The sequence below is a fragment of the Heterocephalus glaber genome, unplaced genomic scaffold (assembly GCF_053883595.1).
Source record: "Heterocephalus glaber isolate CG9 unplaced genomic scaffold, H.glaber_assembly_v1.0 deba00001730, whole genome shotgun sequence".
In the NCBI taxonomy this organism is placed as follows: domain Eukaryota; kingdom Metazoa; phylum Chordata; class Mammalia; order Rodentia; family Bathyergidae; genus Heterocephalus; species Heterocephalus glaber.
The window spans coordinates 2,428,159-2,454,382 of NW_028258441.1; positions in this window are offsets into that span (position 1 = coordinate 2,428,159).

The following is a 26,224-nucleotide window of genomic DNA, read 5'->3' on the forward strand; positions in this document are numbered from 1 at the left end:
GCTGGGATAGATAAACTGGGGAAGCTGAGCTCTAGCATCAGTTTGTAATGATGAGAAAGGAGATTTCTTATTATAAATACAGTCTAAACATTTAATTATTTGTTATGTGAGATTTAAAGCTGTGGCTAAATTGTTCTTTTCAGAAGTGCAAAATTAGGTGATATATGGTATGCTGCATATAGAATGTATGTCAGTGGTACATTTGAGAAGCATGTCCACTGAGTTTGTAGATGGTTTGGATACTTTTTATTGACCTGTCATCAAAACAAGTACCTTCTCTTCCTGGACTTTATTTTTCTTTAGCAACTGAAATGCCACAGAGATTCTGAGACTCAGAAGTTTATTATTAAAAGAAAGGCTGTTTCTCTAGTTCCCCAAACACTGATTGAAACAATAGCCTTTGAAATAAATGGGGGTTACCTACCATGTAGGCCCCACATAACAGAGATCTATCTAGCCATTTGGAGTTTTTTCTGAGCCTTGCTGAAAGTTAATATTAAAGCATATTTTAAAATAAAAAAATATTTAAAGTTTAGAGGGAAAAAATTATAGGGATATTTAACGAGAAGAAAATAAAGAAGGGATGATGGAGTTGCCCATAGGCATTTTCATGTTACTATCTACACCTATTCATCTATTCATTTAATTCCATTGTAAGTCATTTATTTAAACTAGCTTTATGCTAATTAGTTAAGAGCTGTAGAGGCTTGCAAATTAAATACATTTTCCCTGTCTTTAAGATGTTTATAGTTTGAGATCTAGATCACTTTTAAAGACTGTAAGTTGTAAGACTGCTTTAACTTGGAATAGGCAATATCTTTGGGTTTGGAGTGGCTGGTGGAAATTTTGGCAAAGAACTTGTGCTGATCCTGGAGGAATGCACACAAGTTGAAAAATGTGAGAATTAAGATGAGAGGCACAGTATGAGTAAATATGGAGAGGGAAGACTAATCACACCTTCTTCGGGGACGGTGAAGAGACTCTAGTGGCCAAAGTGAAGGATTTGTGTTAAGATGCCATGAGAGATGACTTTTAAAAAGCTGATTGGAGGGGCTTATATGTCAAGCTAAGGAGATTGGACTTTATGTCTTAGGCAGTGGGGAGTCATAATACCATTATTTACCACCCTATCCCTCAGACAGATATTAGACTAAAAATTAATTGTATCTTTATATATGTATCATATCACAGAGCACCAAAGGCTGGTATTTAACATTTCAGTATAAGTTAAGTAATATCTTGAATCAAAAAGTGCAGAGGACAGTACTGGATGAGGAAAGAAATGGAAAAAAGCATCATTAATATTCATATCCTGTCACAGTTATAGTTACACTTCATTTCTTTGTTATATTCTTAATCTATTTTAAATGTTTTTAGCATTAACTACACTATGAAAAAAAAATTCTAATGAAAAGTTAGTACTGTTGTGCACTTGGTGTCAAATCTTCCAACAAGATATGAATCCTCTTTAAATGGATCAGTTAAGAGGGAATCGTGCCTTTAAATTGTCATGGCAAGATGACTAGTACCAAACTGAGAGCAAATTAGGTGAATCACTATTATAAAAAATCCAATCTATCCATACTGTAGCACATATTTTTTCAAGATCAGTGAAGCATTAGAAGCTCAAGCAGAAATGCCTGGTGTTTTGATTGGGAGCCTGCACAATGATTTAGCCTGCCAATAAACAGAGGAAGACTATGTCAACATAATGCTGATTTTTGTTTTGCACTGGGGAAACCCCAGAACTTTGGCCCACTATCCAGGTATTTCTGTATATTTCCAAATGTTAATGCTAACTAGACTGGGTGTTTTTCTTTAAGCTAGATGTTTGGCATTGTGTAGATAAGATTCTATTCATAGTGAGGAAACTTTCTATTCATAACTTTCTTGTGAAATTTTTTGGGCAACTTTGAATCTTGGTAGAAATATACCATTGTTAAGAAACTGCTGAAAACTCACTTTTGCTCCTTCTCATTCGATCCCATTCTCTTTAAAATGCAGCTGCCTATTAAACAGGCAATGACATATGAGTCAAAGGAAAAGGAACACTCATACTCAGACCAACTCATTTTTTGTTGTGCTCATTGCAGGACTTATACCCCTCTAGGAAATAACCTCTTCTCTCCCTGTCTGATTTTTAAAGCTCAGCATTTGGAGTTGTATTCCAGAAGTTGATATATTTTCTGCATTATATTCATAAGTAGTTTTTACCTCTAAAACACACACACACACACACACACACACACACACACACACACACACACATACAGAACCTTAGTGAAGACTTAGAAATTTCTAGTTCCCTACTTCTGTGGCTACCTTTCACCCAAGTAATTTGGTTATGTCGTTTTCTATCTTACAGGATAGATTCCCCAAAGAGGGCCTATATCTCATATATCCTTATATCCACCCTCCCCTGGGAACCTATATAGGGCACAACACATAGCAGGCCCTCAGAAAATATTAATTGAATGAATTCATGTATAATATAAATTCAACTACAGACTTTTAAGCTTTTAAGGAGAGAAATAACATTTTGTTAGTCAAAAGTAGCACAGAAAAGACTAATTTGTCAGCTCAAGATTTTTGTATTAAATTATCTATGGATGAGTTTGAGGAAATATAGATGAATTAGAAGGCCATTCTTACTTTTGGAAGAGCATGGGACACCTGATTTTGAGATAGAAAAATTTGTTCCAATTGAGTAAACTTTTACTGATTCCATCATTTATATCAGGTACTGTGCTAGTATTGAGGTTCCCTGAATAAGGTAGAATTCCTATCTTCAAGATGCTTCCAGTCAGCAGATGTGGTGGCACATGCTTGTAATTCCAACATTCTGGGAGGCTGAGGCAAGAGGATCACAAATTGGAGCCTAACCTGGGCAACTGAGCAAGACCCTGTCACAAAATAAAAAATGAAAAATGGGTTGGTAATATAGCTCAGTGGGAAGGCCCTGAGTTCAGTGCACCCAGCCTATCAGTTTGGAGTGAAGGGAAGTGAAAAGTATCATATAGAAACTGAAGGAAAAAAATGTTAAAAAATGTTCTAGATTACTGAAAGTAGTTAGACATTGGGGATAGCTAAAATGAGAACAATTTTGGAGGCCCAGTTTCCTACTACCTATTGCATGTTTTCGGCTGCTTTTGATAATTCCAAAGGCACACTAAAACACAACAGAAGCTGTCAGTTTTCTTATGAGAAAAGTAATGTTTTTTTTTTTCACCAGCTATGCCTTGTATCTTTCCCTACCATCATCTGTTATGTCAAAACTGCAGCTAATACTCAAAGAAGAGACAGGCAAATCTGTGACAGGAAATGTCCAGAAAGGATGATATCTGGAGCCTAGTTCCATATGGAAGCTTCGCTTGATCTATACATATACAATTAGGACCACAGGGCTTCACAGTAACACATATGCACACCTCACACTCACTTATATTCTGATATGTACACAGAAACACACAAGTGCACATGCATACAGTTATACCCTGGAAACCCTTGAACCTCTGAACGTGCCTGCTGCTTTATGTCTTGCATGGAATTAGATGTTAAGGTTCTTGTATAAGGTTGAATTCAGTAGTCTACTTTCTGTCCCTCTCCCCATTTGGCACCTTTCTTCTGAAGATTTGGGAATGTCAGTTTCTCCCTAAGGATATTGTCCCTTGTGTTTGAACATTCATCCTCATGTAAATCAGACAAACACAATTTAATCTCTTTACCTCTATGTAATTTTTTTTTTTTTGTACCGGGGATTGAACTCAGGACCTTGTGCTTGCGAGGCAGGCGCAGTGCCGCTGAGCTAAATCCCCTGGTCCTGTATGTAATGTTTTTATGAAAAGTATTTTTCTGTTTGTAATAGCTAAAACTTGGAAACAGTCCAAATGCCCATCAACTGGAGACTGGATAAAGAAAATGTGGTTTTTTTGTAAAATGGAGTACTACTCAGCCACAAAAAATGAGAAATTAGAGACATTTATAGCTAAGTGGATGCACATTGAGGCAATACTCTTAAGTGAAATAAATAGGACACACATGAATAAATACTGAATAGTTTCTCTGGTGTGAGAAACTGAAAGTGTAAATAAGGACTAAATGTATAATAGGTAATGTGAAATAGGAAGAAAACGGGCAAAGGGGAAGGAAGTGGGAGGGCTAGGGGAAAGGATAGAAGGGAATGGGATTAATATGAGAAAATGGAAAAATAGGTAAAAAATCTTTGTAAATAGAGAGGACTGGAGGGGTTGAAGGGAGGGCTGGGCAAGGGTGAAAAAGAAGAACCAAGAGAGACTATGTAAAGGTGCAAATTTCCAATGATGAATGTCATTATATTGTATACCTAAAATGTACCAATGATTAGAATGAATAATCGATAATGCAAAATAGGAAGAAAAGGTCCAAAGGGGTAGGGGTAGTGGGAGGGGCAGGAGAAAGGAAAGAAGGGAAAGGAAAAATGATGAGAAATGGAAAAAATGGAAATAAAGTCTTTGTAAATAGGGAAGGGTGGAGGGCGTGAAGGGAGGACTAGGAATGGGGAAAAAATAAGAACCAAGATGCATTATGTAAAGGTACAATTCCCAATGAGAAATGTAATTGTGTTGTATACCTACAATGTACCAATAAAAGAATTTAATTTAAAAAAAAAGAAAAGAAAAGTATTTTTTGTGGGGAAAAAGTTTACAGTGCGCACAAGAACCAAATAGATGAACTGACACTATTTTATGAACATGCAGATCTCTGCTGATTTTGTGTACCATAGAGAATTGAGCCTCAAGTCTTCGACTGGTTCAAGTTTTGAGTTTTTGCTTTATAGATTTTTTCAAATGGCAATGATTGCATATCACACTGACAGCTTGATATCCATTGCTGTAGGGACTATTCTCCGTGACTATCTAGGCCAATTTTTCTAGGATCCAAGTCTCTGGTAAAGATACCTTTAACTAACAATGAGAGTCACAAAACTTTTTATGTCCCCAGGATTTACTGCATGTGAGACTGGCAAACTTGGCATGTTTTATGAGGATCAATAATACAATTCAGATGCTTTCTGTATTTCAAACTAAATGGAATGATATCAATTCAAACCATAAACAGCACTAAGGAAATTCAAATGTCAAAGTTTTTTAAATGAGACATGATCGAACAGATTTGCCCTGCCTCCCAAACTAGGCAGCATTTTAGCTATTTTTTAATTAGAGCTAGCTAAATATAGCTCTTATCTTTATCGACTAGGGATGTGGTTGACATTTTGCTAAACCTTTTGAAAAAATACAAGGCTTATTAATAAGTTATGTTAATTCCTGGAAAAGAACAAATTAAATGTTTCAGTCTTTGAGCTGACCTAGTTTAGAGGTTCAAGTCAAGGAGAAAGTTAATGGAAAGCAACCAGGACTGGAAAAATATGGGATTTGTTGCTGTCTTGGCAATAGCATGAAATGAGAATGAGAGAATGGAGGCGTCACCATGACAGGAGATTTTTGAGAAGTAATTATAGAACTAAAATAGCAATAAAGAGGCTCAGAAAAGAAAATCAATCACAGTTATATGGAGATCACCAAATATGTCACACTGGAAAGACTGTGTTTTAGTCTGTAGAAACTTGGTTGTCACTGTTGGGCACCCACAACTGGCAGTTCACCTCATATGAAAGGGGAGAACAGAAATCAGTTGTGTAACTACACCTTTGATTGGCCTGTCTGCTTGGCCTCTGTGTTTACTTGCTGTGAATTCCAAATGCTGGTCATAAACTTCTAGCTTGGCCTGATCATGGAGGAGATGAAGATTACGGTTGACCTGACTAGTCAAGCCACAGGATGTTTACCGTCTTGACAGTGAGTGATATACAAAGGGTGCTATCTGAGCTGTCATTTGAGATGGGAGGCGAGCTTCCTGAAAAGGAAGAGTGATGATTTTCTGAACCAATTTCCCTAATATTTTATGAAATACTGATGTCCATTCAAAATTTTAAACCTGGCCTTTTTAGTACAGTACTTAGGAAGAGTGCTTTTGGACAAAATTTAATTTTTCACTCTGATTCTCTGAGGGCTAGGAAGCATGAATAGAGTGCAAAATCTCTACATGCTATTATTTAAAAATTGTATCATTAGAATATGTATTACAACTCTCATCTTTTCTTCTTTCCTTCATTCATCACCTACCCACTAGAGATTAATGAAACATGTGAAGGAAAGCAGTTCATTTAGTTGATAAACTTTTATCCCATAAGTGGTACTTGAGCATCATAGAAAAATCAGATATGCAAATAAGCTAAAAGGAAAATAATGATCATCCTTAATCCTTACCCAAATGTTACATTATATTATACTGTAAATTTTATATGTACCTGTGTATTTGTGCATATGAATAATATAGACCAGTGATGGCTAAAGTTTTAGAGACCGAGTGCCCAAACCAAAATGCAAAACCCACTTATTTATCACAAAGTGTCAACACAGCGATTAATACTGAATACTGAAGTTTTAGTTCAGTAAAAACATCTGTTATCTGGTGTTCAGATGCTGAGGCGACTTGGCTCATGTGCCAATAGAGAGGGCTCTGTGTGCCTGCTGTGCCATGTGTGCCATAGGTTCACCACCTCTGATACAGACCATAATAAATATATATTAATATGTAATATATCGACATGTAATAAAATGCATAATAAAATATGAGATAGATTATAATGTACACAATAGATGTGTATATATGTGTATATCATGTTTGATTACTTTTTTGAAAGAATGTACTCTTACAATTTATTGGTTTTATAGTTTAACTTAGTACTGTAATTGAACCCAGAGAAAAAATAGTACACACTACACATTTCAGCTGCAGGTACTTGTTCTCTTTCCCAGATATTTAGCAAGTAAGCACAAGTACAGGTATTCTAGTTATTTATAGTCAGTGTATGTTCTTTTGAGGCTAAGGTATATTCTGACTGGTTGGTGTCCCTGCCATCTTGATTGTCAAATATTACCCCTAATGTCAAAGGAAATCTTCAGATGGTAGAAAAATACCAACTAAGTCAGAATTAACTTTCAGGCAGCCAAAAATATCTACCATCTGCCAGAAGTCCATGAGAGATGTGGATGTGTTAATATGTACATCTTTCTGTCCCACAAAGAGCTTATAAGATAGTTAAGTGGTCATGCCATACAGGCAAGCAAAGATAACATTGCTTCTGCTCAGTGTCAGTCTAATTACCAAATAAATAGTGTGGTCAAGGAGAAACTAGAGTTCAGAAGCCTGAAATAGTCAGAGAAGGCTTACAGAACAGAAAATATTTGAGACAAGAGAAGAAGAATGTAACTCAAGTGAAAGGATGAGAAAAAGGTGTCATATATTTGGGAAACTGCAAGATTAAGTTTGCTTTTTAGATTCGTCTCTTGATCCTTCTGCTCTGCAAGTGTTTTTTTCCCTTGTAACTATCCTCGGCATCCTTGCTAAGTGGCTTCTGGTTAGATTTGACCAGTGGGAAACCATGGGTTAGAGTGGCGGACAGGGGAAGTAGAGAAGCTGTGATATTCCATTCCCTGCCTCCTATACTCTGCTTCTGTTTGGCAGTGTCTCCTCTGTGATTTTAGTTTTTTGCTGGGAAGCTTCAGTTATACAACTTCTAGTAAGTAGCTCTTCTTCCAAGATTCCAGCCTTTGCCCGGTAGCCCTGGACCCCGATTCCAAGGCTTTTTTATGTTGTATCCTGCATCTGTCCCTCATACCTTGGGTGCAGCAACTTCTTGCATTACTAACTTCTAGGTTGCCTTGTTTTTCTTTCATTTGCTCTTTCTATTCTTCTAAGACCTTTGTACTATTTCATGTACTAAATCCCCTTTATCAAGGCTCCTGGTGCAGGTTCTCTTTTCCTACTTGGATCTAAACTGTTGCTATCTGTATCATGAAGTGTAGAAATTGTAAGCCTGGAATGATGCTCAAGCCAGAGGGTGAATGACTTTTTCCTACCCAGATAGCCAAGTGTGCTCTATTATAAGTACTTCCAAGAAAGATGGATGGAAAATACACTGGGCTGCTGAAAAATCAGTGTTTTTCCATTTTAGATTTTAGTTGATTTCCCAGAATGTTGCTTGAATTAAAAGTGGAGAAGTAACCTGAAGTTTTCTCCCTCTTCACTGCACATACCAATAGACATCAAGAAGAGAGGGGGGAAGGATCAAAACAGAGTGGAACTCAACTTGTTGGTGACAAATCCTGTGATGGACATAGAGGCATACACCAAGTAAAAGGAACACTGATACCTGAGTCTACCTTAGAAGACAGAAAAGCCACCCAGGAGAAGGGGATACCCGAACTAAGCCCTGAAAGTAAGCATATAGATGCCTATTGCTGTTGTAACAAATCACTGCAAGTGTAATGCCTTACAAAGCACTAATTCTTAAATTTTAAGTTATGGAGCTGAGAAGCTTGAAATGAATCTCGCTGGGATAAAATCAAAATGTCAACCAGGGTATGTTCCTTCTGGAGACACTAAGGGTGAATTGTTCCTTTGCTTTTCCTAGCTTCTAGAGTTGCCTGCACTCCTTAGCCTATGTATTTTTCCTCCACCTTTAAACTTGCAGATAGTATATTCAGTTCTCTGACTCTCTGGTCTCCCTCTTTAATTTATAAGAACCCTTGTGATTACATTGGATCCACTTGAAGAGTCCAGGAAATTCTTCCCATATCAAGATCTTCAACTTAATAACATCTATAAAGTTATTTTTGCTCTGTAAATTAACATTAACAGTTTCTAGGGATTAGAATGCCTTTAGGAGGAAGCATTATTCTGCTTGCCAGAGTAGAACAGGAGCTTGCCAGACAAAAGCAAGAAGGAAAAGAGAATATTATCATCAGCAGGAGTAGAACACGTTTGATAAAGGGATAGAATGATGTAGATCATTCTTGCCCTTCTGCAGCCAGTTCTCAGAAATTATCATCACTGTCATTTCTCCAGTGGGGTTCGGGGGGGCAAGCACATTCACTAGGATCCCAGGAATACACATTCTGCCTCATATCTCTACATTGCAAACAGAAAAATTTGCTTAAGTCAAAATGTACATTATTCTAATGTTCAACTGAGTTGCAGAATAGAAAGGATTTTGTATTTACAATCTGCTGGTCCCCACTACCTGTTTAGGCTTTGCCACTATATAGCTATGTAGCTTTGAGAGAATCTCTTATCATGTTTTAGCCTTAGTTTCTTTCTCTGTAAATAGGGGATAGAGATCCCAACTTCTTAGGGATATTGCCAACATTCAGGGAAATCATGCATATCAAAACTCCTAGTACAGTTCCTAGTTTATAGCTTCTGTTTTATTCGATTAGTTAAGGGAAAATTCACAATTTTTAGTGAGTGTGGTCTGGTACTCAATGGACTGATGCATGAAGGGAGAAATAGAACAAACATTGGAAATACAGAACTGGCAAATGATACTAGAAAATTCTTTACAAAAGGCAAAGTGACTGGAGAAGATTGAGTTATTTTAGAAAGAATATACAAGGCAAGTGAGTCAAGTGGGACTTTAGTGAGAAACTGAGTTTTACAAAACCATAACTTATAATGTTACATTAGGTAAGAAAGAGCCAATGTGAATCTCTCAAATTTCAAGCCTGAAGGCTCGTGGACATCTGCCACCTCTGACCATCTTTCAGGTACTTGATGAATTTATGGACAATGTTAGAATGCCCATTTGTTACTAAAAGGCATGATTGAGGTCATTTAGTCATTAATCAAATTCAGAATTTTTAAGTATTTTACCAGTTATGTTTAAGTAATTATTGGGAATTATTTTTCTTATCTCTGGTGACTAGTATGTGACTACCAGGGAGCAGATCAGGACTAAGTGGAGAGTGTATACAATGAAATTGAGCATTTGTCTGTTTTTTGTTTCTCTACCAACAACAATAATGGCCATTAACATTTAATGAGCAAATGCTACCTACTAGATGATCTTCTCATCAACACTCTGAGGAAGTCACTATTATAATATCCATTTTATAGGTGAAGAAACCGAAGCTTCAAGATTGAAGTAAGTTATCCAACTTCACGGATCTAGCAAGCAGTCTAGTTTGAAATTAAGCTTAGTTCAGATGAAACTAGTAAGCAGTCCAGTTAGAAATTCATACATGTCCTGAAGGATTACATCATGCTACTGATTTTATACCATACCCTAAACAATCTCTCTGTCATTGTGGAAATAAATCTCAATCTTTTCTTGGTATTTGCCTGTCTAATTCCTATGCTCAGCTCTCCTGTCTAGGAGGCTTTCCTTAAATTAGTCTTTCTCTTACTTTCTCTTCTCATTTCAACCCTACTGTATTCTGAAGTCAAGCTATCATCACTTTTTGAGACCTTGCACAAACAAAGCTTGAATTCTTCAGGCAGTGCGGGAATAATGGGAAAAGGAAATGTCTTGAAATTAAAATTCTCTCAAATTGTATGACCTTGTGCCAGCTTCTTAGAGATTGTCTCATGCATAAAGTGAAGATAATAGAACATAGTTTGTTAGTTTGAGGATGATATAATATATGTAAAAGTCACTAGCATTTTGCAGTATTCACCAAATATTCTTGTTTTCCTCTCTAACATGCTATAATCTCTTCACTTAGAAAACTTTAGAAGTCTTCACAAATCTATCTCAGAAGCCAGACTAACCAAATTTCAACATAAGACAGTTATTAGGTATGAGAGCTTGGGCTTGTTGCTTAGCTACTCTGAGCATTATGTTTCTAATCTGTAAAACTTAAATAATAATAGCACCTACCACATGAGTTATTGTGAAATTGCAGGAGATATAATGTTACTCATAATGACTGGCCCTTAAAAAAGGTTTCAATATATGATGGACATCATTAATTTCCATAGGCATCCAGGTTAGGTTAAATGGCTAGATATTCTTACTTTCCTTACTGTTCCTTATGGAAGACTGCTAAATTAACAAGAATAACAAATATAACCTTCCTAGCCTTTCTGAGCACAATTCTCTTTTTTGTCTTTTCTTTCTTTAATTTATTGATATTTGGTGCTAGGGATTGAACAAAGAGCCTCATGTGTGATAAGCAGTTTCTTTGAGCCCATAGTTCACTTTTCTGATACTAATTTGTTCAACTATAAAATGAGAATGAGGATTATTAGCTCTCCTTCATAGTAATATTCATGGGCACTAGGTAAAGCACTTAGCAGTGTGTGGTGTGGTAAATTTTTAATAGATGTTGACTCTTTTGATTGCTCAATCACACATATTTTGATAAGCACTTTCTATATATCCAATTCCAATGTAAATGCTAGAGATACAGTGATGTATTGGTCAGCTTTCCCATTTTTGGGACAAAACATCCAACAGACATGACTTAAAGGAGGAAATAGTTTATTTGGCTCATGTCTTCAGAGCTTTCAGTTCTTGGTCAGCTGGTTCCATTGCTGTGGGTCTGAAGTGAGAGAGAACCTCATGGTGGATGGGTATGGTAGAGCACAGCAGCAGATCTCATGGCAACTGGAAAGCAGGGAGCCAGAAAAGGCCAGGGACAAAATGTAGTCTCCAAGGTCATAGTCCTATGAGCTACCCAGAAACACCCAGAAATGTGCTTTACTAATCTCCCGGGCCAATAAAATTGATAATCAAGATTAATCATGATGAGTGGCAAAAGATATTGCCAAGATAATACTAAATCTGCCATCCTGAAGCTTATGTTATAGTAGAGAATATATATGTAGTGATAATTTCTATGAAGAAAAACAGAGACAGATAAGGTGGTCAGGTAAGTATCTGCCAAGGACATTCAATGAGTGTGACATTGGAATATGTTGATGAAGGAACAAAGGAAGAATTGGTTTGGCAGATAGATTACAGCAATGAACATTTGTTCTGGGTGCTGCATTTAAAGTGCAGAATGGCAGATGATCAAAAAGGCTGTAGGATGTTCACTCCCGCCTGGCCAACTGCAGCATTATTTGGCAGTAAGCCTCATTAACAATTAACCAAGGGAAGCAGTGAGGCAAATAGAGAGAATGTACTCTTTGTGCAAGCCTGAGAATTATTAGACTCCTTAATTTTTTTGCCTATCCTGAAAAAACTGATTGGACCAAATATTCACATTTTTAAATTTCATAAAATTTGTTGTTTCCCTTTACTAGCCTATAGAGTCAAGGCTAAATTGCTTCTTACAGTTTTCATGAAATGTGTGGATCTTTAAGAGACCTCATTAATTCCATGCATGAGATGTGCTGATGGTGCTTTCAAAAATATAAGTAATAGCTAGCTAATAAACATCCATGTGCTTTAATGCTGCCTGAACTGTGTAGATCTGAAGAAAACTGGTCCCTAATTTAGCAGTATTTTGTAACTCATATTTACAAAAGCAGCCTTCTTACTAACTACGCTTGACTTTGGATTTATTGAGATTCACTGACTTCTGCCTTTTGTTAGAGGAGCTAAAAAACTTTATAGAGCTGCTTATTATGTTAGAGGTCCACAAGACCAGATGTAGTTAAGGACTAGAAGGTAAAGTAAAAATTTAAACTAGACTCTCCTTTGATTGCTTCTCTGAGATTTTATAGGAGGAAATAACTAACAATTAGAAGTGAATGACAATGAGGAAAAATGATTATTTAGATCACATTTAGTAGAAATAACTCACTTGGATCACTCTTTTATATCAAATTTAACTACCATTCAGAAAATGGACTTTGAGGGCTAAGGTGTCACTAACCTGCCATTCAACAACACTGACCTCTCAGGTATTTAAAAATTTCTACATAAAATCTCAGCATTTTGATAGAACAAGAAAAAATAGTGACATTGAGTTTGACATTTTAGAAAATTAAATAATGGATACATTGACAAATGAACAGAGTAGCCTCATGAGATTCCACTGGGAGGCAATATTAAGATAGACTTACAGGTAGCTAGATAGTCAAATCTTTTAGGATAGCAGGGCCTCAATTATATTAAGAAGGATTGAGAGTTAGGCTCCACATCTCAGAAGAGAAACTAGCAAGAATTCAATTTAAAATACCAAGATATGCCATATTTACTAAATTCTTATGCTGTGCCCAACACTGCACCAGACATTTGAGGAATAGTGTAGAACACTAGCCTTGTCCTATAGAAGCTCTTGACTCAGAGGAATAGTGTTGTGGCAAAGCAGAACAGCCCAGTGCCAGAGCCAAGTGTTAGAGCTCAGTGTCACTGCCAAGTGCCACAGCTTTGAGGCACAGCTGTGTTACAGCTCAGTTTTACAGCTCTGGGTTGCAGTTATCACAATTTGAAGACTCACGAATCTGATGGTCACTCAGAGAGGTGGAGAAAAACCTTTATTACATCAGTGGGCTCAGAGGAGTTTGTACTCTGAAGTCTGAGTGCCTCACCAGAAACAATAGCCTCCTTATATAGGGATCTACAGGGTAGGCGGGCATACTCACTGAAGCAGAAGGGCAGAGTTACAGAACATTCCTGAGTGGGGTGGAGCTAACAGAACATTCCTGAGAGGGCAGGAAGTTCAAACAGTTAAAAAACATTTTGATACATTGGCCAGGAGCTATTCAGCAGCACAAACTGTTACACTTCTGGAACAATACATCCTGTGGGGGAAAAAAACCATGGAGATTCAGCAAGGACCTGTCTTATTGTATAGTATTGTTCTATCAAAAGGAAGAGAAATAATTTAGTATAAAAATACTATGATAACCTGGAATGGTGGTGCCCACCATATAATTCCAGCACTCTGGGAGGTTGAGGCAAGAAGATCACAAGTTTGAGGCTAGCCTGGCCAACTTAGTGAGATCTTGTCTAGAAACACATATGCAAAGGGCTGGGGTATCATCCCCAGTACTGAAAAAAATATGATAGAAGAACAGAGCACTGTGAAAACACATAGGAGGAGAATTAAAGCAAAATTGGGTGAAGAATGGCCATACTGATACTTGATGAGCAGGAAATAATGAAGGAATTTATAGGTAAGGGTAATCCACTATCCTGGAAGGTACGGTTTCTAGGGTGACTTATGAAGTAAAACATTCTGAGCTATTGGTCACCTACCTGTATTCGTACTTAAAATTTCTTCTGTACTCAAATGTTACGCCAACCACACTATTTTCATTAAGACTGTTATATAACAATAATTAGGTGATAGGGGATAAGGCAGGGATATAGACTTCAGAGCAGACCTAGGTTCTAATCCTAGATCTACTACTTACTAGATGTGTAGCATTGGACAGATTACTTAAATTCTATGAATTTTGTTTCCTCATATATAAGTGAAGCTAATTCTACTTTTCTTGTCAGGTAGCAGTGAAAAGTAGAGATGATAATCTGATACTTGGTACTAAAACCATCTATTACAATGCACAGCACATCAAAGACACTTAGTAAATGGAATTATTAATGAAAAATCTTTCTGATTGAAGCGCCACCAAAATGTCACTCCTTTGGGTTAATGAGCTACTCACTTAGCAGAGTCATTCCTAGCCAAAGGTGTAAAATACATAATTTGCCTTTACCATCTATATTTAGACTCCCTCTTTTATACCCTTTTTTTTCTTAAATTGGTGTTTGGTTAGAGAGAGATCAAAGAATGCTCGGAGGACAATGAAACAAAGAAAAATTCCACTTTTCGTCTAGATTTGTGACTTTGGAAGTTAGGTGATAAATGTGACATGTTTAAGAATTTATTTTTCTAGAAAATGAAGCTGGACCAGGCAGACAATATAAATTTTCTCGATGTTATGATAGAGTTAGTGCATTATCATTCCTTTAATACTCTTTAAATATGACTAAAATATATATGCATGTGCCTTCCCCTCATCTTTATGTATTTCTGATTACCTTCATCATTCATTGCTTTCTCAAACATTACAATGTAAAATGAGGAATGACTTTTTGTTAAGAAAATTTGTGATAGGACATAATAATGTGGAACAGCTACAGCTATGAATTTTATGAATGCTCTGTTGAAAATAACAGTAAATGGAAAAATAGGTCATAGATAAACTCTGTAGTGTTTTTTTTTCTGTGTGGAAAATTGATCATACTTATCTATGATGAGATGAACATGAAACAACATACTTTGATTTTTTGGGGTAGAAACCATTACCATTGTTATCATTCTTATCATTGTCATCAACACATTATTCCCTTTACTGAGGACCTAGTGTATATAGGACACAGTGCAAGACTCTGTAGATGTAAAGACAAGGTCCTTACACTCAAAGAACTGAAAATTCAAAGTAGGAAACAGGCTGTATAAGCCAAGAGGAAAATATTGTGTCAAATCAGAGTTGGTAAGTGTCCCTGGCCATAAGGTACTGCTTGGTATCTGAGCTCCCTATACAAGTAGACACCCCAAACTTTTCCACTAAGTTTCTGATTCTAGTAAATATAAATTTAAGTATTTTCAAAATTAAGTGTTCAAAATCATGACCAGTAAAAGACATGAAGACCAAGAATAGATTTGTTACATTGCCAATATTTTTAATTTACTTTTCAGTTTGTTGTTGACATTTTAAAGCTGATTTGTGTGACATTCTAATTCACATTTCCAGCTTTTCTTGCAATATCAAAAGATCTGACAACACTCAATCCATTTTCCACATTACAGTTAATGTGGAGGTTCTAATGTGAAGGTTCCCAAGCACCATGCTTTCTTTTGTTGTTGTATTTTTTGGGTTTTTTTTTGGTACAGCGGATCGAACTCTGGTCCTAGTGCTTGCAAGGCAGGTGGCAGAACCACTGAGCTAAATCCCCAGCCCCCAAGCACCATGCTTTCTAATTTCATTTATATGAATTTCTAAAACAGGCAAAACTAATCTGTGGTGATAATACATCAATGGTTATCTTGTAGGGGAGGGGTAATGGATACAAACCAGGGAAATTTCTAGGGTGATAATGTTCTACCTTTTTATTTGCATTTTAAACAGTTATAGGCATTTGTCAAAGCTACTTGGACTATATGATTAAGACTAATACATTTCATCACACGCAAGTTTTACCTCAATAAAATAATTTAAATACCACTTTGGAGGTAACATTAATAGATTAGTGCAAAAAAATATACATGTATATATCTATCCCCTAAGAATAAAGCACCTTCTTATCTTAAGGAAAATTTCTTTAACAGTAAGTCTGACAGATAATTTCCAGTCATCTTAGACATTTCTATTGGAAAGTTATTACTATAAGATGTATGTGTACCATGGTTGCATAAATCAAATGTTTTCAATTTAATTTTAAATATGTGTTTCAAATACAATGGTAACTAACATTTACTGAGTTCTTGCTGAGTACTGGATAGTGTTGTAACGACATAAATGAGTATGGTGTTTTTGTACTTTTTGTAAAACATAGAATCAAAAAGGAAATAATAAAATTGCCTTTTATGAAACTCTAAAGAATATATTAAAAAGCTACTAGGATAATTGAATTTAGTACTTTCAGAGTATTCCAGTTCAATAAATAAAATTAATTCTACAAAACCAGGCAAAATCCATTCATGCTGCTAGAAAAATACACACTACTTTCAAAAATAAATGTGTTTTTATTTATTTTTCTTCTTTCTACACTAGCTAGGACCCATAGAAGTGAACAGAGTAGACATCTGTACTTTCCAACTTTGGGAAAAAGCATTCACTCTTTCACCAGTAAGTGTAATGTTACTAGGAGAGTTCTTGTACAAGCCCTTTTGATGTTGAGGAAATTATTTTCTTTTCTTTGTGCAATAATTTTTAGTATGGGGCCGGGGATTTGGCTCAGTGGTTCCAGCACCTGCCTCGAAAGTGCAAGGTCCTGAGTTCGATCCCCAGTACCAAAAAAAAATATTTAGTATGAATTAGTGTTGAATTTCCATCTTTTCTACATCTATTGATATGATTATGTGGCTTATCTTCTTTATTTTGTTTATATTGTAAATTATACTGATTTAGAAGCATTGAATCAGTCTTGCAGTCTAAGTATAAGCCCTACTTGGTCATGTTATCCATGAATTCAGTCCATAAATATGTAAGGACTTTTACTATGTTTATGAGTAGTATTGGCAATTTTATTTCTATTTAGCAATATCTTAGCCTAGTTTTTGTACAAGGATAATGATGGCTTCATACAAGACTGTTCCTCTTTCTATTTTCTGAAAGTATTTGTGTGATACTAGTACTACTTATTAATAAATGTTTCATACAATTCATCAGTGAAACTATTTGGGCTTGAAGTTTTTACTGTTGGAGGTTTTCAATTATGAATTCAATTTCTTCAATACGTATGATGTTATTTAGATATTTTGTGCCACTTTACCTAATTGATATCACTCAAGGAATGGGCCCATTTGATCAAATTATTGAATTTTTTGGCATAAAGTTATTGTTAATATTCCATAATTAACCTGTTAATTTCTATAGGATTTTAGCAACATTGCATCTGTCATTCTTTTTATGTAAAAAACAAACAGAAAACTGAATCTTTGCAAAGAAGTTTTAGTATAACAGTAAAATTGTGAGAAAGTTATAGAAATTTTCCATATATTCCCTGTCTCCACAGAGGCATAATCTCCTCCATTATTAAGATCGCTTGCCAGAGTGAAATATTTTTTAAATTAATGAATTTACATTGATAGATCGTTATGACTCAAAATCAGTAGTTTATATTAGGATTCCCTCTCAATGTTTTGTGTTTTATTGGTTTGACCAAATGAATAATGACATGTGTCCACCATTGTGTTCACACAGAGTATTTTCATTGTCCTATAAAAATCTGTTCCAATTCTTTATCTCACCACACACAACCCCTGGCAACCACTCATCTTTTTTTAACCATCTCTATGATACTGCCCTTTCCAGACTGTCAGAATAATACAATACATAGTCTTTTTAGATGGGCTTCTTTTTCTTAGTAATATGCATTTAAATTTCTTTCTTGTATTTGTGTGGCTTGATAGCTCATTTCTGTTTTACACCAAATAATATTATATTGTCTGAATATACCATAATTTATTCACTAAACTATCGAAGGCTATGTTAGTTGCTACCAAATTTTGGCAATTATGAATAAAGCTGCTATAAACATCGGTGTGCAGGTTATTGTGTGGACATAGGATTCAACTCCTTTGGGTAAATACCAAGGATTTTGTGGTAAGACTATGTTTAAATTGAAAAAAAAATCCTGCTAATCAGTATTCCAAAGTGACTGTCCAATTTTGTATCTCCATCAGCAATGAATGAAAGTTCTTGATACTCCAAATCCTTGGCAACATTTGGTGTTGTCAGTGTTCTGGATTTGGGCAATTGTAATATGTGTGTAGTGATATTTCACTGATGTTGCAATTTGCATTTCTCTGATAACTTTCTTCACAATTTTCTGTCTGAAATTAATATGGCTGCTATGCTCTTTTGATTAGTGTTAACATGGTACATTTTTATCTGCTCATATATTTTAACCTACATGGATGTTTGTGTTTAAAGTGAGTTTTTGTAGACAACATATAGTTGAATCTTGTTTCTTTATCCACTCTGAGAATCTCTATTTTAATTTGTGCATTTAAGTCATCCACATTTAAGGTGCTTATTGGTATAGTTAGATTAATAGCTACCATATTTGCTACTTTTTTCTAATTGTTGCCCTTTTTCTTTATCCCTGGTTTTGTCTTCCACTTTTTTTAAATGAGTTTTGTTGGTTTTACTTGAGCATTTTATACACTTCCATGTTCTCTTCTTAATATATCACTAATATATTTTTTCTTTTTGCTTTTTAAATTCATTGCCATAGAGTTGGCAGCATCATTTACAAGAAATCCAAGTCAACTTTCAAATACTACTATACCACTTCAGGGGTAGCATAAGTCTCTTTTCAAAATAAAATTTTAATTCTTCCCTTCTGTCTTTTGTATCATCACTGTTATTTATTCTGGCTATATTTAAGCTTATATAAGCATTTCTATATCTGTGTATAAATAAGACATATACATAAGCACATAAGATCAAATACATTGTTGCCTTTATTACTTTGAACAAACTGGGTCAGTTAAATCAATTAAGAATAAGAAAAATGAATGTTTTTATTTTTACCTTCATTTATTCCCTCTTTGGTGTGCTTTTGCTTTCTTCATCTTATGTAGACGTGAATTTCTGACTTATGTTATGTCCTTTCTGTAAACAAACCCTTCTTTTAACATTTAATGTAGACAGATCTTCCACCAGTAAGTTCCCTCCTTTTGTGTTTGTCTGTAAATGCCTTTATTTCTCCTTCATTGTTGAATGATAATTTCATAAAATACAGAATTCTAGTATTTTTCTCTGTACACTAAATATTTTATGCCACTCTCTTCCTACTAGGAGAGTTTCTGAGAAGTCAGATGTAATTCTTAGCTTTGTTCTTTTATAGGTAAAGATTTTCCTCTTCTGGCTTCTTTCAGGTTTTTCGTTAATTTTCTGTAAATTGTAAATTATACGCATAGATGGTATTATTTGGCATTTATCTTAATTGGTTTTCTTCAAGATTTCTAGATCTGTCATTTGGTGTCTGAAAAAAATTTTTTTTGAGAGAGGGTCTCACTATGTAGTTCAGCCTGGCCTTGAACTCACAGTGATATTCGTGCCTCAGCCTCCCATGTATGGGGATTACAGGAGTGCACCACCATGCCCAGCTGGTGTCTGAAACTGACTTATTTTTCTTCAGTTTTTCACTCCCTTTCTTTTCCTTCTAATACTTCCATTATACACATTATACACCTGTTGTATTTGAAGCTCTGAACTTGTGTATTCTATTCTGGCTTTTTTTTCAGGTTTTATTTGCTTTTAAGTTTTTGAGGTTTTTACTGATATATCCTCAAGCCCAGAGAATTTGTTCCTCACCCATATCCTGTCTACTTGTAAGCTCATCCAGAAATACTCTTTCTTTCTGTCATAGTGAGCTTTTTGGTCTCTAGTATTTACTTTGTAATCTTTCTTTGGATTCCCATCTATCTGCTTTTATTGTTAATCTGTTATTGTTTACTTTACTCAGTAGAACTTTAAGTCCCTCTTTCATGCTTATATTGATATTTTTTATTTTTTCAAGTCATCTGTGTTTGTTTTTAAGCTTTGCTAGTATGGGTCAAAAGACTATACTCTCTGGCTAGATTAGTGCTATAACCAAGATGTGACCCATTGTGGGTCTCTACTGAATACCTCTGGTGCTCAAGGGGGTATTTTAAAAATTTCATTAGTACATGTTTGCAATTCATGCACTTTGCAATCATCTTGGGGAGTAGTTACATGTAAATATTAGTTTCTTTCTTTTTTAAAATCCCCTCCCCTTCTTCTTCCCCTCCTCCCTCCTCCTCCAGTTTCCCTATACCCTTTTTCATACTTGTTGATATTATTTGTCACAGCTCATGTTATAGCATACAGTGTTTATATTACTTGAGGTTACTTGGTCCCAGAACATGTCATATCTTTATTCTTATTTCCCCATTCCCTCCTCCACACTCTTCACCCTTTTTCCCTTGGACTACTTCTCTATTGCAAGAGATCCGTCCCCTTGTGCTTTTCTATCCATCTCTATCATTTTCTTTTTTTGTGTTTTACCTCACTCAAATGAGAGAAACTATATGGTATTTAAGCTTGTATGTCTTGTTTATCATGCTCAACATTATATTTTCCAGATGTATCAATTTTCCTACAAATGTCTCAAGTGAGTCATTCTTTATAGCCAAGTAGTATTCCATTATATAATAAAGAGGGTAATTCTTTTTTTGATTAATTAATTTTATTGGTACAATTTAAATATACACAATGATCATATTTATCAAAGAGTGTTTGTCCCTGTACATGATATAGTTTGATTCCTCTTTTTCTCCCATTCCTCTTTCATCCTTTCAACCTTCCCTCCCCCCTTATTTACAAAAGCCTTATTTCCATTTTGTCCTTCTTTTGTCAATTTTTTCCTTCCTCCTCCCTTTCACAGTTTCCCTTTATTTTTGAACAGTTTCTTCCTATTTCATATTATTTTATTATACATTTTGGTCCTTATTTACCCTTTCAGGTTCTCACACTAGAGAGACAATGAGATATTTACACATATCTGTCAAATTTATTTCACTTCAGAGTATAATCTCAAGTTGCATCCATTTAGCTATAAATGTCTCAAGTTTATCTTTCTTACAGTTGAGTAGTATTCCATTGTATAAAAGAACACATCTTTTTTAATCCATACATCGGCTGATGGGCATTTGGTTTGCTTCCAAGACTTAGCTATCACAAACTGTGCCATTATAAACATGGGTACAAATATATCATTGTTGTATGATGCTTTTAATTCTTTTGGGAAGATACTCAGCAGAGGAATAGCTGTGTCAAATGGGACCTCTAATCCTAATTTTCTGAGGAATCTCCACACTGATTTCCACAATGGTTGCTGCAGTCTGTACTCCCACTAACAATGTAGAAGGTTTCCTTTTTCCCCACAGCCTTACTGGCATTTGTTGTTGGTTGATTTCTTGATAAGAGCCATACTTCTGGAGTGAGATGGAATCTCAGCATTGTTTTCATTTGCATCTCTCAGATGACCTGTGATGTTGAACCTTTTTTCATATGTTTTGTTGACTATTTCTACGTCTTCATCTGAGAAATGTCTATTCATTTCAGATATTAATTTTTAGATTGAGTCTTTAAATTGGGGGGGGTCTGATTTTTTTTAAATTCTTCGTATGTTCTAGATATTAGTCTTTTATCTGAGGGGCTACTGGCTAAAATTTTTCCCCACTCTGTGGGCTGTCTTTTCACTGTTTTGGTGATCTTTTGCAGTGCAAAACCTTTTTAATAAGATGCAATCCCAGTTGTTGATTCTTTGCACTATTTCCCGTGCAGTTTGGGTTTTGTTCATAAGGTCATTGCCTTCCCCTGTGTCCTCAAGAGCTCTACCTATTCCCTCTTCTGGAAGATTTAGTGTTTATGTTTTGACATTTAGATCTTTTATCCATTTCAACTTTAGTTTAGTGCATAGTGAGAGACATGGGTCTAGTTTTAATTTTGGCATGTAGAAAGCCAATTTTTCCAGCACCACATATTAAAGAGACTATCCTTCCTTCAGTGAACATGTTTGTCCCTCAAGGAGGTATTTCTAATGTAGCTCAAGGATCTTCAAACTATAACTTGTAGGTCGAATAGACTATGGATTGTTTTGAACAACTTAAGAGCTAAGGATTATATTTTACATTTTAAAGAGATAACAAAATGACAATAATAACAAAGAAGATTGTAACAGAGACCATATGTGGCCCATAAAGCCTAAACTACTTATTATATGTCTATTTATTTATTTTCCAATACCCAGGACTGAACTCAGGACCTTACGTTTGCAAGGCAGGCGCCGTGCCACCGAGCTAAATCCCCAGCCCTTATATGTCGCTTTAATTAAAATGTTTACTGATCTCTGCTAGCTGATGGGAGAATATTTTCCAACCTTGTGTGAACTATAGATTTGACTAGTTTACTACTCATAAGAGTGTTGTATTATCCATGAACAGCTTCCTACACAGCCAGACTTTACAGGACTAATATGCAGATTTTGTGTGTTCTTCTGGTTGTTTCTGTCTTCTTGGGGATGTCCAATCTGCATTGTCTCTTGTCTTATGTATGGAAGTAGTTGTTTTACATTATTGTCTTTTTACTCTAGCTTTTTTGCAGCTGGAGATTGAGTCAAGTACCAGTCACTTTGTCTTGAACAGAAACAAAATACCTCACCAAAGCAAAGTTTTAATATATTTTATTAGCTATTTTTTGATATTTGGTATGGAACAGACACTCTTAAATATGTCTTGGTTTGTAAAATTTTAGAAAACTTCTAGTTTTGGAAGACATTTTTCTTGATTGACAGCAGCAACAGAACTTTCTTTAGAATCATAGCAAGGTAATCTGTTGTATTGTTCAATTTTCATAGCAACACTCTGAGGTTCTGAGAAGTTAAGTTTTTCGAGACTCCTCAGTTTTGGGTGGCACAAGTGAGACTTGAATCTAGGTTTGTCTGACTACAAAGCCTGAGCTGTTTTCCAGTTCTTAACTACTATACTCAACTGCTTCTGTATAACACGTTGTAAAATAGCCACGAGAGGGGAAAATATGGTAACAAAAGGAAAAGATAGTATAATTTGTGAATGCTCCCTCCACAAAGATACGTACTGTATCTGACAATTTTGCTACAAATTTTCCTTCCTTAAGATTATGGCCACTGCTTATTTTCATCCACCATTTTGGAAGAGAACATTATTATAAAAAATCAAAACCTGCCATCACAAAATTTAGCTGGAGTCTGCCAATAGCATCAGTATCTGGCTATTCTCCCAATTTTATCAGTCACTAAAGTGTTATCCCAGAATAAGGAAGGCTATTATCATTCTTTTTTAGTGGTATAAGTGTGTACATTGGCTTTAGCTTTGAGCCTCCTTCTGAGATAAAGTATTTTTGTAAAACAGCTATTGATCTTTAGTTTTTCTGGTGTACCAAGCAGTGATTAAAACAAAAAAGTTTGTGACACAAAAAATAACTGAGGCAGACGCTGAAGCCTCATGGACCCCATCGTGGAAGAGAGGCCCCATCCTCCCCCCACCACAGACACCAGACCTTCCAAGTAATGGCAGGTAAGAAAACAGGCTCTGCCTCTGCCCCAGACATCAGATTGGTACATGCCCAGAAGGGGAATAAGAAGGTGACTTCCTGCCCCGACTGCAGACACCAGAGCCTTGTGGGCCCCACGGAAGCAGAGAGAGGCCCCAACCTGCCCCTGCTGCCAACACTGGTGACTAGTGCACCCTGTAGGTGAGGAGAAAGGCCTGCTCCCCCACTGCTGCCAACACTAGTGCTTCACAGGGCAGTAGAGGTGATAACCAAAAACTGACCTGATTGAGGATGAGTCCAACACCTAAGAGGAGATTTTTGCTCTGGGACTGAAGTGTTAACCTATTACAGAGACTGAGTAAGACACAGCCTTGAGAGAAACATGAATCACCTGGAATCCCCTGGAAGGCTCAAGCTGAGGTCAGGACTATTACAGGGCCTGTATACTGTGATGGGAGGCCATGTTTGGTGAGTATATTTATCAGAGTGGGTGGACCTGAAGGAGAGAGCATGTAGTCCAGTGGTATGCTTGAGCTCTTGCACCAGTACCTACATCTATCAGAAATTAGTGGTCTGAATTAGTATAGGTCAATATCTGAGTGGTTTAAGTATCTTAATTAAAATCAAAGTCCTCTTTGCTCTGGTTGAGGGCAGTTCGTGAGTGGTTCTTAGGGTTTTTGAGTATCCACTTGATATTTGACTTGATTGTTATAACTGACTTTACTACTATAGCCAAGACATATGTGTCCAATAGCCATAGTTATTGTTGTCAATAGATTTTCTCTGCTTGCCAATATCTGCATTACATGGAGTTCATAAACAATATCTTGGAAAACTCCCCCAAAACCGGGCACTGGGCCAAAGAAGCTGCAAACCCTAGCACAACAAACCAACAAGCAAACAAAACATGAAAAGACAAGGTGTTAAAATACCATCAAAAATTCCCAACTTCCCCAAAACCAGTTCAGGGAGCATTGAGTTGGGAAGAAATCATAAGCTATACAGCAGAAATTTCTGAAATGGTATCAATTGAGGTAAAAAAATTCAATAAGTTGCTTGATGAATTTAAAGAAGGTATAAATAATTAGATAATGACCCTAATAAAACAAATAATTAGCAAGTCTAGAGAAGACACTAATAAAAATCTAGTGGAGCTAAAGAAAGAGAAACAAAACATGAATGCCAGCATAGGAAAGAATGGAAGTCCATAAAAGATTTCCAAACAGAAATCCAGGAAACTAAAAATATGATTAAAAGTATGGACAACAGAAGACAGAATAGCAGATCTAGAGGACAAGGCAGTGGTCAATGATCAATTAATGAGAGATAGCTTAAAAACAACAAGAGATCAGGAAAAATGAATCCAACAGCTGCTAGATGACTCAAAGAAGACTAATATAAGAGTAAATGGAGTTAATGAAAAATCAGAAGACAGCACAAAGGGCATAAAAACCTGTATAGAAAAGTAATATCAGAAAACATGGCAGACAAGGGAAAAGAATTTGAAAGACAGATAAATGAGGCATATAGAAACCTGAATAGCATCATCAAAAAACAATCAGTCCATGCCATATAATAATTAAAATACCAGAAACCCAACACAAGAACAGTATCTTAAGGGTTGCTAGAGAAAATAACTTACCTATAAAGGAAAACCAATATTTTTCCTACAAAGGAAAAATAACTTACCTATAAAGGAATACCAACCATAATTACAACAGACTTCTCAACACAAATTTAAAGACAAGAAACACATGGAATGAAGTGTTTCAAACTCTTAAATAAAACAACTTCCAACCCAGGATATTATATCCTGCAAAATTATCTTTCAAAATTGATGGAGGGCCAGGGATTTAGCTCAGTGGTTTTGCTGCCTGCTGCACAAGCTCAAGGACCTGAGTTTGATCCCTGGTACAAAAAAAAAAAATTGATGGAGAAATATTTCCATAATAAAGAGTACCTAAAGAAATTTATGACCATGAAAACAAATGCTTCCAAATAATTCTCAAGGAGATCCTAGAAGCAGACAATGAAACTACCAATGTTCAATAAAGTGAATGGATCAACTAGGGTTAGCAATTAAGTAGAAAGAAAAGAAAAGGAAACAGCAATGGGAAAATAGTACAATGCCAAGAATAAGTCAGTGCCGATCAACTATAACTGTTAATGTAAATGGACTCAATTCTTCAATCAAAAGACACAAATTACCAGAATGGATCAGGAAACAAAATCCAACTGTATACTACATACAAGAAACACATTTAACACAAAAAGAAATTCATAGACTAAAATTCAAAGAGTGGAAAGCAATATTCCATGCATGCAACAGAAACCTGAAAACAAGCAGGAGTAGATATCCTATTTTAAGACAAAGTGGAATTCAAGACAAAGCTGATAAAAAGAAGCAAAGAAGGACATCATGTATTGGTTAACAAAACTATTCAACAGGAAGAGAAAACAATTATAAACATATATGTACCAAACCAAGGAGCACTGAACTTCATAAACAAATACTAATAGACATAAAAATCAGATAAACATTAATACAATTTTAATGAAGGACCTTCAATCCCAACTATCATAAATAGGTAGCTCAATTAAAGAGAAAAATTCAAAGAAATGTCAGAGTTGAACCAAACTTTTGAACAAATGGACT